This window comes from Python bivittatus, unplaced genomic scaffold, assembly GCF_059951505.1.
Source record: "Python bivittatus isolate LINGU-HERP-01145 unplaced genomic scaffold, Pbiv_v1 ctg000670_np1212, whole genome shotgun sequence".
NCBI lineage: Eukaryota > Metazoa > Chordata > Lepidosauria > Squamata > Pythonidae > Python > Python bivittatus.
Genome location: NW_028277094.1, coordinates 6132181 through 6152148, shown reverse-complemented (window position 1 = coordinate 6152148; position 19968 = coordinate 6132181).

Here is a 19968-nt window from a genome sequence, read left to right as displayed (position 1 = left end):
AAGACCAAAAAAAAAAAAAAAACCCAAGTGGTGATCAAAAGAAGAAGAAAAACAGAGAGTAGGAAAATATAGATTTTTTTCCCCTGATGTTTGAAGACCAATTATAAAATAAGAAGTCATAAGTGACCCTACCAATAATTTTCAAGCAAGTGGCTATTTTCTGGGAGGAAGAAAAAGAAATAACCCCCTTAGTCCTATCTGACTAATGTTTTACTCTATTATGTGAGAGCTGACATCTTTTCCGCAATTACTGCAGATGATCTCACCGCTGCTGTAATTAAAAAACAATTACGTAGAGGATGAAGTGAGCCAACCTCATCCTTGTTCTATGTGCTGGCCAAAGCCAATGAAAAAAGTTGTCAAGGAAAATAGATGTTTTGTATTAGGAGGCCAAAGGTGGTGGAAGAGGAAGGTTGATAAAAAGAGGCAGGTAATTTGAAGGGCAAACACCGCTTTGGAATGAGTTCAGTCTACTCAATATGGTCACTTCTGTGTAAAGTAATGAGACAGATACAGTTAAGAAACTCTGCATTCCTACTGCTTTTTCCTTGGATCCAGAAGTTTCAGAACCAACCTCAGCTCACCATTGGCTCCTTTCACAGGGAGATTGGCATGGAAAAATGGAAAACTCACATAATGCTGCAACCCATCTATAGAGTATTGTTCATCTACACTCTACTCAGGCAACCCCTCTGGCCCTTCCAAATGATAAATAAGAAAATAAAAGTCACTATAATCCTTGCAAGCCTATCAACTGCTTATGACAGAAGAGCTAACAATGATGAAAGTCAACTGAAGGCACAGCTTTACTTTGGAAAGGATGCTAATGAAGGGGAGTTTGATGCATTCTTTGTTTGAGCTGCTCCCTGCAATTAATTAGATGTTTCCCTTAAAGCACAAATGGAACATAGGAAAGAAATATTTAGCCAAAGCATGGGATTAATGAATGCTTTCTCTTAGACCCAGCAAGGTAAAAGATCACAATAGACCTGAAAATATACATTTCCTTCTAATGTTGTTTGAGTTCAGCTTTTCAGATGCAAAGGTTATATTTAGCCAGTTGGAAGTCATAGGAAAGTGAGCAGTAAGTGCAAGGAAGAACAAATTAAAGGTACGGCAGTAAGATATTAAGGCTCAACAAGGGCTGAAAATTAAAGTTGAGAATGGCAGTGAAAGAGTTAAGGGCATGACAGCAAAGGGGAAAGCGTCTGTGGTGACCCCCTTCCCTTGGTGCCTTGGCACATGCTTTTTTGTTTAAGAGCTAATCCAGGTCTGAGTGCCAGGTTAACACTTGGGGAATAGCACTCTAAATTTTCAAGGGATATTTGGCCCCATTTGGGAGAGGAACTTTGATTTTATGAAGTTCAAATCTCAGATGGTATTCTAGATCCAAGTCATGCTCCTGTTTGAAGAACCACACTGGAGGGGCCCCTGCACTTTGAACCAGATGTTGAAAGCCATTTCTGGGCACACACGGAAGCTCCTTTTTGCTGGAGTGAAACCACTGTCTGAATGGAGGCTGTTTCATATGATTGAACTGGGGTAGTATCTGGGTTGTAAAAACAGCATCACCTCAAAGTGGAAGGGAGTCATTTTGGCTAAGACTTACTGCACATTTTTTTTTAGCCTTTTAGATTTTGAGCATTAAAGGTAGAGTATAATTACTATCAAAAGCAGTTTGGTATCGGTGGCCATCACCATTGCAATCATTCTCAGTCTTTGGCTGAAAAGGGTAAATTTCATAGAAACAGGAAGCAACGGAATTAAAATTGACTGGAGAGTTAACATATTTGCATCCCTGACCTATCAAACTCTGAATCTCTTTTCTTGGTCCTCCTTTCACCGGCAGACCTTATTTGAATTAATATGTTTTGAAAGAATTTTTTTTTTTTTTTACAGTAGCCTTCCAGACAAACCAGTGCAGAACAGAAGCATTATTATTATGCTAAGCTATTCTAGTGTGAGCAAAGTTCAGGGCTTCAAAGCAGAGTTAAAACACTTTGAAATGGTAGTTCATTTAAAAAAATAAAATAAAAAAGCTCTTATGCATTATCATATCACAGCTTAGATGCATGAAACCTGATAAACCTTCACCTTGTTTTCTTCCAACGTCAAAACTATTTCCATGCAAATGAAAAGGAAAAAAAAAATAATTTCCATGCATTAAAATTTGAATACAGGGATGTGAGTTTTACAAAGCTTGTGCTCTCTCTTTTCAGAGAGATGCACATATGCCAAAGCCAGAGAAAGCAGTTGCTTTGACATTTATAAATCTGGGGTCTCCACCATCAATTTGGTAACAATTGGGGTCTCTTTTATGGAAAACTCAGTAGTTTTTCCTGCCCCATGATGTCCCCTAACAATGACAGCAACCAGCAAAGAACCCCAAATCCTGGAGTGATGGTTTAGGTAGATAGTTGTCCACAGGGATGGCAAGTGATGAAATGCATGTGGTGACATTGTTATGATACAAGCTCTGCCCTTTATGTTTGCTAGTGTGAGGATGCAACATCATACAAAAGGCCAGAGCTTGAGTTGGGGCATCACAACACATATTTTATCATGTTGGTGTCATCAGGACTAGCCATCAGATTAGGCATCCTTTATGTAAGGAACAAAAATAATGTGAGCTACAGCTGATTTTTTTCAACATATACAGTGCCTCCACAAAGGATGGGTGAGAACTCCATTCCAATACTTTTTAAAAATCAGAAAAAATTCAATACTCCACTTTTCTTAATAAATGAGACCAGAAGAATATGAGAGTTAAAGAAGAAGGAAAAAAAAACAATAATAGAAAAAAAAAAAAGGAGAGGATCCATTCATCCAGGCAGGACTTAGTTTCTAAAAAATTGAGTTTGAACCCCAATAGGTATGGAAGTAGATTGGATATTCCTTCTTCTTCTTCTTCTTCTTCTTCTTCTTCTTCTTCTTCTTCTTCTTCTTCTTCTTCTTCTTCTTCTTCTTCTTCTTCTTCTTCTTCTTCTTCTTCTTCTTCTTCTTCTTCTTCTTTTTTCCTAACAGGCCTTTCCCCTCCTTTAATATTATTTGGGTGCAGCACGGTTCATTGGTGGAAGGAATAGCTATCAGTCTTGAATTTGGTCCATAAAGATGGATGAGAAGATTTCTCCCTCCAAATATGTTGCCTACACTTTGCACCAAGGAAAGCTAATGTCAGCTGCAAGATAGCTAATGTTAGCTGACAAATGGCCATGCACCTTGGTGATAGATAGGCGAAAAATAGACAACTGAAGCCTGTTTAGTCTCATAGCACAGTGGATGACTACATATATTCCAGAGATGAAAAGAGAGATGCATTTACAATTCTCCAATTTTCACAATAAGGATCACTACTTGAATATACTCTGCCCTCTACTGAGAGGAAGCCAAAACAATAAACCAAAATGAATGTTTCAAAAGTTCCTATTAGGCACACAAGAAAACCTTTTATGGAGGAAGCTGAAGACTTATTTACAAATTCGACTAGCTGCCATAAACAAGACTTTGGTGCAACCTTTTTCCCCACATGTTCCCAAGCCTTTAACATCCATAATCTTCATGTGCATATGGATGTCAATATGTGTTGTAGGGAGAAAGAACAGGTAATGCCCACTGGAGGGGTCCCCAGCATCTGGTAATCAAAATTATATTAGTTCTCATGACAAGGGTTCCGGTTCTTTTTTAGTCAGTGAGTTAACTGAGATTTTAAAAGGTAGATGCTTAATAAAGATATCTTGTCCTTCATCTACATCTTATAAAAAGGCATGTACAGGTAGTCCTTGACTTACAACCATTCATTTAACGACTGTTCAAAGTTACGACAGCGCTGAAAAAACTGACTTATGACTGGTCCTTGTACTTATGACCATTGCAGCATCCCCATAGTCACATGATCAAAATTTGGGCACTTGGCAACTGGCATGTATTTACAATGGTTGCAGCATTCCGGGGTTATGTGATCGCCATTTGCGACCTTCCCAGGGTGCTTCCAATAAGCAAAGTCAATGGGAGAAGCGGAATTCGCTTAATGACCATGTGATTTGCTTAATAACCATGGCAAAAAAGATTTTAAAATCAGGCACAACTCACTTAACAACTGTATTGCTTAATGATGAAAGTTCTGGTCCCAGTTGTGGTCATAAATTGAGGACTACCTGTATTTTTATGGTGCTTCTGGAGAATGCATTTTTGGTCAGGATTTTGAGCCTGACTTCCATTTCTCAATAGCAGTAACTAGTGGAATTGTTCTGGAGTTACTGAAAGGAATCCTCTGTGCTAATACTACCATGTGGGAAAGCGGTGTTTTGAAAGCCCCTCTGCCTTTGCTGAAAATGCTCATCTCACATTGTACACAGTATAAGCCTTGCCCTAACAAGCCTTTGACAGCTGTTAGATGCAGGGCAGCTGAAAAACTTTTTGGGAAACAAGAAGAGATGCTGCTTCATTCCACAGCAAACGCTTCCTGCCAGAGGTGTTATGAGAACATTCCAGATGTCAGAAACCCACCAAACAACCTTAGGGATCCTTAATGGACAGCAGGATAATGAAGGCATGAACTGTAATGTGATGGAAGGGCACTTGTGGAATCTGTAGTCAGGCACCAGTAAGTTATTGGGCATCAGTAAGCCCTCTCTTCTGCTACACCTCCATTACCCAGGATATTAGTTATTAGAAGAGTTACTAGAAGGATCTGCCCTACTATTAGGTGATTGAAATGGCTTCTTCAGAAAGTAAGCAGCAGAAAACAGCAGTTAGATATTAGGGAGAAAATTGAGCTGGTGTGTCATGCAGTCTACCCTAAGTCTCTTAAGCGATCCTTCGAGCTAGCTTCCAGTCTTTTTATGAAGTTACCTTCTTCTGTACATGAAATTATATTCCTCACCACTGTCAATAAAGTGTTTTGGGGATGGGTCTTCAGCTTGAAGGCTGACAGTTGCTGTCTGGGAGCTTTAACCAGAGGGGGACATGTGGCAAGTTTATGTTGTACAGTCCTGGAGGATTCTTATCAGAGATTGAAGATAAAGCTGTAGATGTGTTATAAGCCCTGTTTGTTTTATAACTGAAGTGGGTGCATGGCTCAAATGATTATAATTCGTCCATGCTAGACCCAATATCTAACTCAACATATAGCCTGAAGTTCAATCAAAGCCTAGATACTGGAAGGTTCAGGTCCCAAAAAGGGGCATGTTGATGAGAAGATGCCCAAGTACAAGTACTAGCTTCTTTTGAAGGGTTTAAATGCTGGTCTGTAGAACATGGATGGAGCCCCACTGGCTCTAATTTTATAAGCCTTCATTTCTGAACTATTCATGCTAGGAAAAAAATTATTGTGCTAAGCTATAATATTTGTATGAACCTGGCATTTGTGTTTTATAACTCATCATTTAGGGCTTAGTATATCATGCAATTTCAGAAGTGGGAACAAGTTTACATCTTCTTTAAACTACTTCTGAAATGAAAACAGTGATGATATAGAGGTTTTATGAAACTTTCTTCAACACTGAGGGTAGTATATAGGACTGACTATTGTTCTCACTTTCCTCCAAGAAACTCAAAGCAATGTAGAATATATGCCTAAATACCTTTCACATTGTAATCTCACAACAGACCTGTGAGGTACATCATGTGACAGTGGTTTATACAACATGCTAAACACGGTTAGCAATTTGTGTGTGTGTATATGTGTGTGGTGAGGAGATTGGTTCATGATTAAATGTTCTGTATGAAAACAGAACTTGGTTAATTCAATAACTAAGTTAACAGTCCTTTGTGAACCCAATCAGTACCTTTATCAAAAGTTAGTTCAGGGATGATCAAAGACTTGATCCAAGTCTTATCGACTCTACTTTTCCAGCTCAAAAAACTGACTATATTCTGTATTCTGATGCTCAGTCTTTTCTTATTCTGCACTTAAATCCACCTGTTTTCTATATTGGAAAGGGTTTTTTTCTTTGCTTATTTAGTAGACGCTCAATCTTGATTGCTTGTATTTTCCTTTCCATTGCTTGATCTCCTTCATGCTGTGATACTCTTGTTTCTTGACGGGGCATGAGCAGGTAGTTCTGCAGATGGGAAAACATCACAGTCAGGAATCGCAACATACTGATTGGGAAAAATCATTCCCACCACAGCCTGCGAGGACATCTCCTTCTGATCCTGTGGGTGCATTTCCGGCTTTAATATTAAACATTGCCCAAGTCTCAAGCAGGTGGCCCAAATCCCTACTGAGCCATCTAGGAGTTCTAGCCATCTGTGATGGAACTGCAGCCCGTCACTAAGCGGTCAGTTAAATTGTTGTTGGCAAGGAAATTAGAAGGGGCTGTTTAATAGCAGTAAGTGGACTGATCTGGTTCAACCTTTTCCCCCTTTTGCCTGAACAACCAAAGAAATGTCAACAATAAATGTAAATGTCAGAAAATAGTTATCAGAAAGACTTCATTCAGCCTATATGTAATAGTTCTTGGATTTACACCCTGATGTTACTTCAGGAGCTTCAGGCAATGCACTTCTTTCTCCAGTTTCCTGCAGCAACAGTCCTATGTGAGGTTGAGAGTGACTAGCCCAAGTTACTCTGCAAGCTTTCATGGCTGAAGATAGACTTGAACTGGCATCTCTTGGGTTCTGTTCCAACACCTTAAACACTATATCATATTGCATTTCAACCCCATGTAAATATTCCCATCAAATGAAACAAATCAAGAAAGCTGGGGATGCGGGGGAAGGAAAGGACATCAGTGACAGATTGCCTCTAACAGTCTTCTCCTGCTCTCTTCTTTTTCCATTTGGAAGGATTTTTTATTTATTTCTGGAGCAGAGATATTTTGTCTAAGGGGAAACAACTAAAGTGACTTTGACTTCCACTAGTGGCAAAATTTCAGTAGTGACTGCTGCCAGCCCAATGCTTTCTAGTGAAGTAGAATGAAGCTAGGCTGAAAAGATATCTAAGGTATACTTAGAGTAAACCTATGCTCATGTTGGTATTATTACACATAGTTACTGTGGCTAGAAACAACAAACAGTTGAGGAAAATGAAGATGTTTCAGACTAAGTGTAGGAAATGTCCTGCATTCCTTTTGTGAGACAAAGTTTAACTTTATTCTTGCCATCAGATTTGATAACACTGTTGGAATTTATATGGGGGGGGGGGTTCCAAAAAGGAGGAGGAATTTGTGTGTGTCGGGGGGGGGATGTCATGAGCTATTGGAGTTAACAAAAATGTCTCACTCTATAGAGCTATCTGAGGTCACAGAGAGAGCTACATCTTTAAAAGAGATGGATACTATTTTTTTCCACCTCTGAAATGTCACTACACAAAGAGTTGGGGATGATTTATATTCCTTCCATATGCCATCTTGTTCTGAATATAAATGTCCACAACCCCAGGAGACCAGTATTTTTCTCAGCATGAAGAGTTTTGCAGTATATCCAACAAGACAACACTTAAAATGAGAAGCCATTTATTCAGACCTGGCATTTTTGGAGGATTTGAATCAACAGGATACAACTGTACATATTACCAGACAGATCCACAGGGTTATATTTTTCTACCAGCTCGTCCCTTAGTCTATATGAAGAACTGTCTACATAAATGAAGTAGTGATTCAAAGCAACCCAACTTGGGGAAAAAATATGTCTGATGGGACAGTTATTTGAGGGAGGGTACGGAAGCTAGAAGAGTGGACGAAGCTGGTTGGAACTCTGAACAAGAACCTTCTGCACTACTGTATTTTGTTTCAATCTCACTTGTTAAAATATAATTCAAAACAACATTTCTCTTACACATACACATTCGTAGACACACACATACAGAAACACCAAATTCTCAAAATTGGCATACTCAAGTCAGCACAACTAAAATGGAGAAGATTTTGGAGAAATGGGGGGCGGGGGAAGGAGGACATGTCCAGGCAATCTTTCCTGGAGAGAGTGATTCATTATCATGATGCCAATATCAAAAAACTGCCCTGTCTTTTATCCATTTCACTCACCGTAGATAGTGGGGGTGCTTGAAGAAGGCATGCTGCCCTGAGTCACTATGTGAGATGGGTGGCTACGCAAATGTGATTAAATAAATAAATAAATCCTCTGTTTCTCTGCCTTAATGTAGGAGAAAGGCCATGAGGAGATAGATGATCCTTCAACAACTGTGGTACGAAGAGTGGTCTTCAGAGGTAACAACCAGCCCTGATGTATGTGATAGATTGATAAATGCAGTAAAACAATCAGGCAATTGACTTCATTCTTTTTTTGAACCTTGTTACCACCAGTCCATTTTCAGACACCTAATCTCTTTCAGTCATAGTGGCTTCTCCAGTTCCCGACAAGCCAGAAGTCTTTCTTTTCTACCTAAAACATCCCAGTAATTAGGGTCTAGAAGTAAAAAAAAAAAAAAAAAAAATGGACCCCAGTGTCTACTATTGAAGTAATGAAACATGACAAGTATTTTCACTTTGTAAACAGCACAATATAAAAAGAGGGAGGGGGTAAACAGTTTTGCTTTGCGCTGTGCCCTAGTTAAGTGCTAAAATAGATTTTTATTGATTGTGCTCCAGCACATCACTGTGGGAGCAGCCTCACTTTTTCTGCTGGCTGGTCTATCCTGAAGCCATAGAGGAGGAAACGATTCCATTGGAGGTCAGAGTTAAGATACAAAAGAGACATGCACACGTGTTTCCAAAGTAGAGAGAGTTGGCTTTAGGGCTCATCCTTTAATCTAGGCCATCACCGGTCCTTTGATTTCATGGCATGTCAGTAGCAACAACAGCATCGAAGGCTACAAATGGCAAGTGGGTGCTGCTTTTCGGTGAAACAGACTTGATTTCATTTTTGAAGGCTTCTGAGATTCATCAGAAGCCATGGGTGCTTCTCCCCAAGAAGATGAGTTTCCTGGAAAGGGGTGTGCCATGGGAAACGAGGTACCTTATGAATACATTCTTGATTCTGTGTGCCCTTAGGCAATCATTCTTATTCCATATGATGAAGATTTTTGGGCACCTGGAGATAAAGTGGATCTGTCCATTTTACTTTCCTCCGTATTCAGATTATCTCATTCACATCTTGGCCACAATAAAGAAAACTTGATTGGACCTGCCTAATGTACAGTTCCTAATCCTGAAGAATCTGTCATGGAAAAATGTTCTTGCAGTGCTAATTCAGCTCCACCAATGAGGTTGAGTACACAGGGAATCAGCCAATTTTTTAAACATTAAGGGCTCATAGTTAAGGTAGACAAATCCCTCTCTCTCTGTGTTTGTGTTTGTGTTTACATGTGTTTTTTTCCCCACTGCACACACACATATTCATTTTTAATCTCATGTCTTCTCCTTCATGATGTAGATTTGGTAAACTTTTATTTTTAAAAATGGGAAGGAAGGGTGAGGCTACTACCTGTACGGGGATCATGTTTACGGAAAGAAAAATGGAACAAAATCAATATCTGACTGGGATGCCATTTAAACCACAGCATTTCTGGAACAGACCTAGGACTCCTTATAATATGGTAGGTGATGGGTTTGCTCAGAAAACAACATTTAAGATGAGACCATTTGAGATCCTGTTAGTCTTTCCTACCTGGGATGGATTGATAAATTGCAGGATGCTTGCCAGACTCCCCAGGTTACCGTCAGAAGCTGCTATTCTAATTCTCCCTTCAAAGCAAGCATTAATATCGGAAAAGCATGTCTCAAGAGCAAAGATTCTTCTGGCCCAACATTTCTTTTGCCTACAATGGTCAATCATAATCATCCAGGAAGGTCAAAAGATTCATTTCCTGGGACATCCACCAACATTCCAGTAGAATAGTTCATACTGGGTTAAATGGAAACAGTAGGTATAATTGGACTCAGTGCTGTGGTTATGACCCCTGCACTTATTCCTACCTTAAATTCACCCTGAATCCTAATGAACCAAATTTAAATGCCATGTGACCTTCATTGCTTTGTCATCCACTATTTCATTAATACTAACCACCTCCTTTATAACAATGAGCAAGCTTTCAAACTTTTGGTGGGGGGAAAGGGGAGGGGTCAGTAGGATTACTGGTCAGAAGGTAGCTTTCTTTGTCAGCCAGCAATAATTTATGGTTTGCGGACTATTCTCTGTAAGAGTCTATTCAATCTCTCTTAGCCGTTAAAAGCACATCACATTTTTGCAAGACTCACTGCAGCTTGACAAAGAAACAATGACATTTCTAGATGCGGAAATGACTATATTATTCAGACAATAGTACTTATTCCATTCTCATGTTTTAAAATTCTGCTACATCAATTGAAGTGCCCCAGTCATTAAATATACTTTACAAGAAACTTCCAAGTGGTTCCAAGCATTAAATATATATTTCAAGTTGCTGTGTTATTTTTTTTTCTTTCCAGTTGTATAGCTGCCATAATTATTAAATATTAAAATAGTGCTTTGCAATTATGGTGCCAGCCAGGCCATTCTTAAAGCATTAAGTGAGCTGCGAGGAAGAACAAGCTTTTATTTTTCCTTTTAGTAACTAGGAAGTGGAGGCAGAAGACAATACAACATTTGTTTCCTTCATGTTCTTCCTCTAACCCAAGCAGATAGCTACCTAACAGTCACAGGTGATACGTCCATCTTCTGCATTGCTTCCCAAACTACAGATCTTAAAACTTATTTGGGAGTAAATTCTTTTTGCTTATCAATAAATCTGGTTCCATCCATTTTTTAGAGCTTGGTAGATAAGCAAGCTGTCCTCAACTTGATTGAAATCAGACTAGAACTTGCTAGCTTTCTTCACAAGCAATTGGAAAAAGCTCATTTATTTTCCAAGAGTTCTTTCTCAGTTTGGGGAAGAAAAAAAAAAAAAGGTTGTTACAATTTCTTTCTTTCTCTTCCCTGCCAGAAGCTATAGTTTGGTTTTGCCAATGCTGTCTCATACCTACAGCACAGCCCATAATCACTTGGAAATCCAGCTGGATTGATTTCAGTGTTGGCAAAACATTGTTGGTGGAAGAGGCAGGATCTGAAAGTTTCTTTCACTAAATTAGACCTTTTTGGTTGAATAGGCAAAAAGAGAATGGCAATATGCTTGTCAGCCCTTGGAGGTGGACCAAGTCAGGAAACAGATGCCACATGAACTATTGGAACTTTACTTTATTGTTATAAGATATCATAACAGAATCTTGAAAGCCTGACAGAGATTCTCTCTATTCCCCTATTACACCAAAGAGGATAAATGCATGGCAATCTTGAGGTTCTTCTTCACCCCTTCCTGTCTGTCTGGGCTAAGCTGATGTTTACATAATGGTTGTTGAACTCCTTCTTCAAGGCCATCTCCACCCTCTTCTACAACACTTGGAACACACTTTGTTGGTGTCTATTCCCCTTGCTCTGCCATTCTCCAATGCACACGTGGAAGCTGAAATGGCTTACAAACGCTCTATCCACATATAAGATTTTTGATATGAGACTTTTCTACATGAAAGTCAAAGCCAGGATATGTACTTCACAAGAAATGGTGAAAGAACACACAAAATGAAGACCACGTTTTATTCAGAATGGAGTTCAGAAGGGAACTGAATGTGGTATAGAAGTACAAATGACAGAGTTCCAAGTAACTCAGAATAATTGAACCAGTCTCATATCGGGTTATTTTTCTTTCTGTTTATTCATGACACTAAGACCTAATCATGCAGAGGGTTATAGAACTGAATAACCTGTGTTGCAGTGCGTACCCAAAGCAGTTCCAACTGAATAACAACGACAGCAACTTTTTATACTTGTGTGCTGCCTGATTCTCAATGACTCTGGGTGGCTCACAATAATCAGAGAAATTACAATAATATCAATAAAACATAAGAAAATAAACTAAAGGCCTTGGTTTTCATGGCCCTTCTAAACAACAGCAGAGAAGGGGCCATCTGGATCTTGAGAGGAACCTGTTGGATAGTTGGGATCACACATTACACTAACTTATAATGTTTCTTTTTTATGTTTTTGTATGATGTGTGAAGCCACCCATTCTGGTTTCTAAATGAAGGTTAGGTGATGCATTAATTAAGGCTCTGTGTGAGCTCAGATATTGCCATTCAACACTATGGTTAAAGCCAACTGTGGCTTAGCATGGATTGTGAATCCACCTTGCTTGATCTAATCGTCTATTTAGAATTGAGGCAGCAAATAATAATTTTGCTCCTTGGATACCATTCCACAAAAATGTTCCTGATTCTAGCATTAACTGTGACTGTCAGAAACTGTGAACTATTCCAATTAAATTAGTTTGGATCTACAGGCTTCTTCACCCTGTCTCTTGTAATCATTTGGTTTAGGTTCTATGTTTTCAGTCAACCTGTGGCCTTCAATACACACACATGTTTTGCATGACCTCTAGAAGACCTTCACTGGTCTTGCATTGGTCTGAAAAATTCTTTGAGCAGATTGTAGTCTCTCCTTTTTTTCACCCCAGTATTTCAGAATTTTTATCTAGCTCGCTTTGCTCAGTAGCAAAAGCAGATGGTCAAGCCATCTTGGCCCATCTTCCTCTGAAATGTATCTCTGCAGCACAGAAAATTTAAGTTACAAGCCCCCTCCTTGTAAAATAAGTTGTACATCTGGAGAGTTAATGAGAAAATACATTATAGAGCAACAAACAGAAGTTAAGCTGTGCCTTCAAAGCCTTTGCTTAATATGTGACATTTCTTAAAGATAATTCAAGTCCCATCTCTCCCTCTTCCTGCCACATGCACTACAAACTTCCTGCTGTGAGTGTACAAGAAAGAACAGATAACATTTTAAGTGGTGCTGCAATTGAATGTTTAAGGTGTAATTCAGCTTGATGTTTGTGTTATTATCATTACTGTATCTGATTTCTTTTTGAGAAAATGTCCAGCCACACACCTTGGTGACCTTACTTCAGGTCTTGCATTCAGTCAACCAATACATGCTATTTTTGCATGTGCAAATTGCTGTTATTCATGCTTTTTATTGTCTTGAAATCTGGGCTACTGCTGTGTATGCTGGAAGATTGTACAGCTCTGAAGTTCCTTGTGACTTTCAATTCCTACTCTCCTGCAAAACTAAATACATATATACCCATCACTATATTCCTTTATGCAGAATACTGAACAGGAATTAAAAAAACAAAATCCGAAGATATTAAGGGAATGGGATAAGAAAAAGAAAGGGGAACATATCTAAAGTTAATTGTACTAGGATGTTATTGTGTTGTTGTTGAGGGCCTTCCTTCCTTCCTTCCTTCCTTCCTTCCTTCCTTCCTTCCTTCCTTCCTTCCTTCCTTCCTTCCTTCCTTCCTTCCTTCCTTCCTTCCTCTTTCTTCTTTCTTCTTTCTTCTTTCTTCTTTCTTCTTTCTTCCTTCTTCCTTCTTCCTTCTTCTTTCTCTATCATCTCTCTCTCTCTCTCTGTATTTTTGCTCTACACTGCCCAGAGTTCCTCTGGAATTTGGGTGGGCTGTAAGTACCATTAAATAAATTGTATAGTCACCTAGAAATACATTAAAAACCAAAACAGAATGTTTCTCACTCTGTTCCAAGCAACTTCCTCACTGCCTTTCTTCATGCCCACTTTCTATTCATTCTATGGAAAGATTGAGCTTTCCATAATTTTAATTTTTTATGCAGAATTCATCCTTTCTCTTCCTGCAATTGTTTTAGCTTCGCTCTAGTTTTTTCACTGTCTGTCATGCCTTTAGTCCATCAAGGCTTTTACTTAATGCTTTCTAGTCACACAGAGTAGATGCTGTCCAGGTTACCACTCTTGATCATATTCAGGTTACATGTAGAATTCTCTGCTAAAGGTAAGGACAGTGCTAGTAAGTTCTGGCACATTTGACCATTATGCCACGAGGGCAAAAAGCCCAGTTTTACTCTAAGTGTGTTCATGCTAATCTATGCAAACTAGAACGACCAACCTAGAGACTATCTTGCAAGCCAACATCATACTGTTGCCTGCATCACATCAGCTAGAAGCACTGCCCTGACTCACATGTGGGTGAGCCTTCACAAGATTAATGAAGTCCCTAATGGTGGACAGTTTATCAACTAAATAGAAATATATTCACATGTGAGTCAAATCAATGTGTTCAGTCTTTGATAGGTCAAAATCTGAATCACAAGTATTATGGAAAAAATAAGTAAAAAACCATTTCAACAAAAGTTGTTTGTCCTTGATATCTGCAACATTTACTATTAGAAGTGGTAAGTGTGTTCTTCAAAGAAAGGTAAAAATATTACTTGTTCCATCTTTGAAGTTTGATGCAAAGTCTGTTTATAATCCTTGTAAATCCAGCAGTCTTCTCCCAAATGGCACATTCCTGTGAGATCCTGAGATCCAACATTTATGAAAATTAGTTTCAGGGCTTATTTATAATTTAAGCTGCTGAGAGCCACACTTTTGATGGAACATATCCAGATTCCCAACTTTTTTCTCTCCATAAGTAGTTGAATGTTTTGGTGTCAACCTATTTCATTTGTGATGAGAGATAATCTGTCAATTTAGATTAATTTCAAGGAACACTGGCTGTGTGGAAAGTATATAAAATGCATTGGAACAGGTATCAAAATTCTGTCATATTCACTAATGTGATTTTTAGTTTTGCAGGTTGGTCGAGGTTGTTACATTTCTTGAAACAGATCATTACTTGCGATATTCAAGTAAATGATGACATTGCTGTTTCTCCACTGATTACAGGTGAATGCTTTTAATATGACTTCTTTTGAAGTGGACAATGAATCTGCTTCTTTGTTACAGCTTTGGTTGCTACAGCACACCCAAAAGACCTGGAACATTTACTTTACTTCAGTTATAGCTGTACCACTTTTCCAAATAATCTGCAGTTCACGTTATAGAGAATAAAAAAGAAAAAGGCACAATATAGGTAAAATCAAATAAAACCATCTGGATAGACATTTGCTGGGGATGCTTCACTTGGTACAGAGTATGATGTTGGGTGTAATGGCCAACATGGTCCTTCCCATTCTAGCAATGGTAAATATTCTATGATAGGAGGAAAATCTGTTGGAAGAGAAAAGCAGGGCAATTTTTCAGAAAACAGAACTTTAAAAAAAGCTGGCTCCAAGCTTCTGAAAAAAAATCATGAATCCATGAGCAATGCCTGTTGCTTAGACTTCGGCTGGTGAGTAAGGACATAAGGTTGTCTTAGGATTCCCCTTTGAATCAAGGCAGTACTTTGGGGAAGAGGTCCAGAGCAAGGACATCCCCAGGGGGTTGTTTCAAAAGGTCAAGTCAACAGCCGTGACTATGCAATCCCAGATACCATCTTGACTTTTTTGACCCCCGCCTGTGGATGCCCTTTGTCTAGGGCCATACTCAACAGAATAAGGAGGAGCCCCATGCCCCCTCAAGACTGCAGTGACTAGTCATTTTCAAGGAAGTGAAATAATATTGCATCCTTCAAAGAGGGTGTCCATGGAAGATCATTCCATCCAATTTAAAAGCAGTGAACTGCACTACCAGGTCAATAAAAGGAGACTAACTTTGCTACATGGAGGTTACCGGTAATTATATGCTTCATATATTTGTAACTCCATGTAAAACTGCATGGGATAGTCTCAAATACTCCAACCGATCATAATATAATATAATGCTCTGTATCAGGGTTCCTCAACCTTGGTGACTTGAAGATGAGTGGACTTCAACTCCCAGAATTCTAAGAGGTAGAACACAAATAATTGCTTACAGTCTTCATTGTTTCTGGAAGTGTATTGGTTTGTGTCAGCCCAGCAAGAATGGAACACAACGTCTACAGATGTTTTTGGATTCAGAAGCAATGACCACATCAATATGAGTATGTAAGGCATTATTCCAAGGCGGTATAAGAAAATGACATAATCACATAACATGAGATAGCAATCAAAGAGTATAAAGGGATACTGAAAAAATATAATGTAACTCAAGCGAGCAATCAAAGAATATTAATGCAAGATAGCAATTAAAAATAGTCAAGAGTACAAGCATACAATAAGACAAAGAAAGACTATGCCTCTTTTGCCACTCAGCAAAATCCAGAGAAATGATGGTGATTTAACCCCTTCAAAGCCAGCACACTTGCAGTTTGGTCTGCATTGAAGTTCCATCCCATGGAACGTTTTTGACTACCGTATATTGGCTCTCAACTCCAACTAAGTGTACCTGCTTTTCAATGACCTCATCTCCTGGATTTTACAAAGAACAAGGAGGACAAGGCTATCTTATCTTGAAATGCTTTGCCCTTCTGCCAAGAATGAGACCATCAAGGCTAAGAAGTCTTTGTTTATACAGGTGGCAATGAGACCATCTCAAAGTTAAGAAATATTTGGTTCTCAAGATTATCTGGACTGAAGATAAGAAAGATCATTGGACTGAATATAGGTGTCTCACCAAGGACAGGGCAAAACAAAGTATGACCCAAATATGACCCTTTAGTGAGTCAAAACAACACCACCAAAAAAATGCTTGTTTAATTCTGCACGACATACTGAACCAATATATGAAAAAATAAATAGAATCATATTCAGCTCCTCAACAATCTTCCAGTAAAGCCATCAGTGCTCCAGGAAGCTGGTTGTCTTTTTAGCTTTGCCATGATTGGAGCACCATCTGGTCCTCAGGCTCCTGATTCCATCTCAGCATAGCAGAAGCATCTTGAAGATTCATGCACATCTATATTTCTATATGAAACCACATAACAGACTTCTTTTGTCCAATAAACAACTAAACCAATCAAAATGACAGAAGTCACATATTAGGGAATGCTTCTGCCACCGAAAGAAAGTTATTGAAATAATAAGAGCCAGATGTTGGTCCAAATTGAAGTTGATCCTCTCTTGAAACCTCCGAAATTGTGTCTGATATGTAATGTTTTATATAAAATGATTGCTTAATTTGCAGAATGTTTGCTTTTCCAGCAATATGACGAGGAAAAATATGAGCACCTGTGAAGAAAACCTGGTTTTCAAAGGCATTGGCATGACATCTGGGTTGGGTAGGAGTCACAAAAATAGAACAACTCATTATAGTCTTTGACAAATACTTGCATTGGACAACTCTTTTCCTTTTAGGAAAAGCACTAAATGAAGAATGAATTATATCTATAGCTGGTTTATCTATTTGCATAATTAGAGTGAACAATGAGTTAAAACAGTTCCATATATACTGTATTTAGTCCACAATCCCAGAGATGGAGAAAATTAGGTTATACCACATGTTACATTATCATCTTGATAGAAAACTTGCCTCTATCTCTCCCTCCCTCTTACACACACATAAACACATGTACTCTTTGTCTCTTCACCCTACATGCTGCAGTTCAAAAAGAAATATCCAAGTCCTTGAAAACCAGTGCACTGAATATTTTCTCAAGTGTTTATTTTCAGTTTAAAAGTAGTGCTATGTTAAGGGAATCAAACTCCTGCAGAAGGCAGGCATTGGCCCTCTTGGTACAATAGTATGGGGGAGCCCATTTCGTGGTTAATTTGAGCGTTTATTATGTTCTTGGCTGCTATTTTTATGCTATTTCTATGGTTATTAACTTCTGTTGTTTTTATTGTTTTTATTCTGTTTTAATTGTTAGCTGTCCAGAGTCCTGTATATGGGATGGGTGGGCCATACATTTGTTAATCATAGCCAACCCTATGATTCTGCTTTGTGTTATCTTCTCATCTCTCATATACTAGTCATAATCTGAAGTAACTGGGTTGGCTGAATTTTTCAGTTATCCTAATTACATTCCACTTCCTGCTTTCCCTTTTCCTGGGGGAAAGTGTCAGGGGGAATCTGTGGTGGTGTGCCATTGGGTCTTAGGCACAATGGGTAGAGTTGGATATCCTCACCTTCACTGTTCCCCTTTTTCAGTCTCCCATCGATAGTTGACATGGAAGAATCTGTGTGCCAACCCATACTTTCCTAGAGAGGACCTGTTTTTGCAGGCTTTCTCTAGTTCTTTGACTTGATCCCAGATATCTGAAGGGATCATTCACCCTTCAATAAACAATTTTCAATGCACAGAAGGAAAAATGTTGACTGTAAAATAAAATTCATTAAAGTAACCTATTTGTAACTTGATGGGGAAAAATAACGACATGGAAAGAGAGTAACATGACTGATCAGAGAGGCATGATCTGCTGATTTTCTGGCTTAGGGGAAAATGGTGAACACAGAGAATCAGTGGCCAAAAGGATGAATTGCTTATGTACCTGCATCTTCTATTGTATCACTCTTCATTTTTAAACATGACTTCTATGTGGTACAGGGTCTTTTTCTCCAAAATCTTCCACTGATAAATAACAGTAACAGTCCTTAAAAATAAAGTATTAATATCCAGGAGTTCCTCTTCACTCTTCTCCCAAAGGTATTTTCTTTATTTCTTTTGTATCTCCTTAACCACTGGTTGATTGGATAAGACACCAATGACTGAGTTTCACATCATACTAAACCATAAACTATGTTGTATCAGTCATAATGGCCAGGGTCACATGAAATGTTCAGCTGCAAAGAAGGATGTCATGTTTTGTAATCCAACCTCAGGAAATGAAAAGGCACATTTTCCCCTTACAATATTCAAAATCCAAATGAATTCTTGATGAACTTTTGCTATGGGCAGAGGCTGCATGCTCCATGCCTGAATGCCTATTGCCCTGAGGCTATGGTCAGTAGTAATTTCAACAATAATTGTAGAAAACAGGAAAAAAAACATCCCCACACCTTTTTCTAACTGCATCATTACAAATCCTGTAAAGTTCATTATGCAGCACTTTTAGACTTTATTATGGGTTAGCAGGATAATGGAAAACTGTTTCTCTTTGCTTTATCATAGATAGGTTAGTCATATCCTCTAACAGCAGTGCTTTAAATAATGTATTTTGCCTTCCTTTCCCCACTTTCTTTAAAGTCACAAAAGCTTCGTCAATGACATTTGCTATGCCTTTTTTGCCTCCTACTAGAATAAAAGGTGTTTTCATTTCATCTTGGGGTCTTTTGTCCTGTGTGACAAATTCTCTTCCATTAAACAAACATGCTTCTCCCTAAAAACCAAGAACACCTTACAAAAATATAGACAAAACAGTAGCTATTATCTTTTTTAAAGGCACCGCAGCTGAAGTTCAGATCAAAAAAAGGAGAGCTCGTACATAAAGCTATAAAAGTTACTGTCCTTCTCTTCCTCTCTCGCTCTCTGTTTGTTTGCTGGCTTGCTGTTGTGTGTGCACAAGGATGTATCAATTTTAAGGAATAATCTATGAGAGAGGTCCCTATCACCTTTATATTAATTCCCTGCTCTCCTAATTTCACAGATGTGGAAATGGATTGGAGAAAAGTATTGCTCACCAAATCCATAGCTTCGCTGGGACAGTCCCAAAGGTACCACTGAAATCTGTGTGAAAGGTTATTCATAGCAAAGCGAAGATCACTGATTTCCACAGGAGCTTCATTTGACTAAGTTTAAAGAACCTAGCCTCTGAACCAGTGTTGTCCAAACTTGGCCACTTTAAGATGAGTGGACTTCAACTCCCAGAATTCCCCAGCCAGCCATGCTGGCTGGGGAATTCTGGGAGTTGAAGTCCACTCATCTTAAAGTGGCCAAGTTTGGACAACACTGCTCTAAACTGAAGCGTATGCTTAATTACAAGTCAGTTTGTAGCCAATGAACCTAAGTGAAGAATGAGCCATTGATGATTTATGTGGGTGTGAAGGCCTCTAGCATCACACAAATGCCAGAGGCAGAACTCCCTTACCAACTCATCTCAAATTTCAGAATCACCCTGTTTAGTATATCCTGAATGTACTATATAGTGAGGCTCCTTCCTTCCTGTCTGTTTTAATGACACTTATCACACAAAATAATGCAGTGAGTTCTGCTTTACTACATACCAATGGCAGATGTGCACTGGATTCACCATGGGCATATCAAACTTACAAACATGGGTGGGGGAACTCATGGGTCCACAGACATTGCTGAAGTCACCCTGCATCTCTCATTGATCATGTTGTTTGGGC